The sequence below is a fragment of the Condylura cristata genome, unplaced genomic scaffold (assembly GCF_000260355.1).
Source record: "Condylura cristata isolate star-nosed mole 26May11 unplaced genomic scaffold, ConCri1.0 scaffold00017, whole genome shotgun sequence".
In the NCBI taxonomy this organism is placed as follows: Eukaryota; Metazoa; Chordata; class Mammalia; order Eulipotyphla; family Talpidae; genus Condylura; species Condylura cristata.
This window is the reverse complement of record NW_004567118.1, coordinates 2988184-2990176: the sequence shown is the minus strand read 5'-3', so window position 1 is coordinate 2990176 and position 1993 is coordinate 2988184. Positions and strand designations below refer to the sequence as shown.

Here is a 1993-nt window from a genome sequence, read left to right as displayed (position 1 = left end):
AATTGAGAAAAACATTTTTACAAATAGGTATCACTTTTTATGTACCTAATAAAATTGTATGTATTCCTTCATATACTTCGAAAAAGTTATAATAAGGCCTTAAGTGGTCACATGGGCTGGCAAGAATCCACCAAGACAAAGATAAAAATTGCCTTTCACAATAGAATTACACCCCCCCCCCCATTGTCAATTGGAGAAAAGTCGTCCGGCACAATTGCTGACAGGGCTGAATCAAGCAGTTTTTTTAAAGAGGAGTTTTCCATAGTGAAATGAGCAAATCAGTCCTTGATCAAAACCCCAGTACAGGACCTTTAGCAAGCCGCTCCCCTGTGAGAGTCAAAATTCTCGAAAAAATAATGGGCAAAGCAAGGAGGGGTGTGCCTCCTTTTCCCAGCTACTTCTGATAGAGCAGTTATGAAAAAAATTCTTTGGCTACGATAACCGAGAGGGCGGCACCTCTGCGCCGGGGAGAGGAGCCCCTAGCGCTTACAGCACCTGCACCGCCGCTCCCTCAAACGCACCCAGCCGCCAGCCCCGGAAACACTGCAGGGAACAAGATGGCGTCACCACGCAGTCTCGCCGCGCCCCTGCGGACTCCGCACTGCGGCAGGCGACCCGAAGCCGCACCTGATTGGCCGGCTGCGGTGAGGTCATCGTGGGGGCGGAGGCCGACGGGGGCGGGACTTCGGGGACGCACGCACGTCGTAGCGCTGCTGCTGCCCGGAGCCGCGGAGACTGCGGGCTTGGTCTGCGGCGGCAGCTTGGCTGGGGCTGAGCCGGCACCTGGAGGTGAGCGGGGGCGGGCGGGGGGGAGGGGGAGGGAGACTCGGCGTACAGCGCGCCAGGGAGCGGCCTCCGGGGGGGGACGGGCAGCCTTTCTAATAGCTTTGTCGCTTGTCAAAGGAATTAGCAGCAGTTTATTTTTACATCATTTTGTGCCTTTTTCCATCTCAGTTGTAATCCTCTTGGGCTTCCCATCACCAAATCACCCATGTGCCATCACCATAGTCCAGTGCACTTTCTTCCCCCCACCATTTTTGATCCCATTCCCCACTCCACCTCCGTATTATTATTATTTTCTTCCTGGGTCCTTTTTACCCCTGGTATGAGTGAAACCATTTGGTGTTTTTCCTTTTCTTTCTGGTTTATTGCACTAAGCATGATCTTTTCCAACTCCTGGATGGCATTCTTTAGGCAGCCTGAAATTCTATCAACCAACCTTGGAGAAGGGAGGTGGTTGGAAGAAGAAGATATGAGTCCACACATAGGCATTTAAACCTGACAAAAGGCAGGACTGCCAAGTAAGAGAGCATGGAAGGAAAAGAAATAGAACACCAGAGGAAGGTTCATGGCAGGAGATTAAAGGAGTCAGAAGGGGAACTCAGACAGGATATACTTTCAAGGAAGTCATGAAAAAAAGAAAGTTTAAGGGAATTAAGGTTGTCTTAACAGTTGGACTTACTAGTTTGTGGTTAGCAAGTGGCTGACTCTGAGGTTTAAAAAGAATTTTTTTAAGTCTCAGAGGAAGGAAATGACAGTCATTGTGCAACAGTTTTGTGAAGTTTGTCAAGTTTTCAAATGTTGGTCCCTATCTGCCTTGCCTGGAATGTTGAGAGATCTAAAGAGCACTGAAGATCACAATGAAAGGGAGGGCCTGGGCTTCTCCAGGTGGTGCTTCTCAACTAAATCCTGAAAAAGCCAAGCCTTCTCTTCTCTCACAATGTGAGATGGAAAGTGCAAATGAAATGTCGATTTTTGCCTTTCATTATTTTAGTTAGGTTGGTTGGGCAGGATTGCTATCCAATGCTTTTGCCCGGTCAAGTCAGGTTTTTATCTGAAATAGCTCCCTCATTAGACTAGAATCTAATAGGCCTCCACCACCCACGAAGACCGAAGAACCGGTTGTCTGAGTTTCTCCTGACACCATCTAGTTATTACTAAAGAACTTGAAATTTCTACTGTCCTTAAAAGAAGGGCAAGGGAATCGATACAG

At 48.2% G+C, this 1993-nt stretch overlaps 1 protein-coding gene across 4 annotated transcripts in view; it reads left to right on the top strand.

The window, feature by feature from the left end:
* Positions 1 to 694: 694 nt before the first annotated feature.
* Positions 695 to 1993, top strand: part of ATP6V0A1 (ATPase, H+ transporting, lysosomal V0 subunit a1) — a 54588-nt gene continuing 53289 nt past the window's right edge. For all 4 annotated transcript variants that reach the window (XM_004684160.2, XM_004684159.2, XM_004684158.2 and 1 more), the window contains exon 1: positions 695 to 789. The gene's annotated coding sequence lies outside the window, so the exon portion shown is untranslated. The remainder of the gene's footprint in view (positions 790 to 1993) is intronic.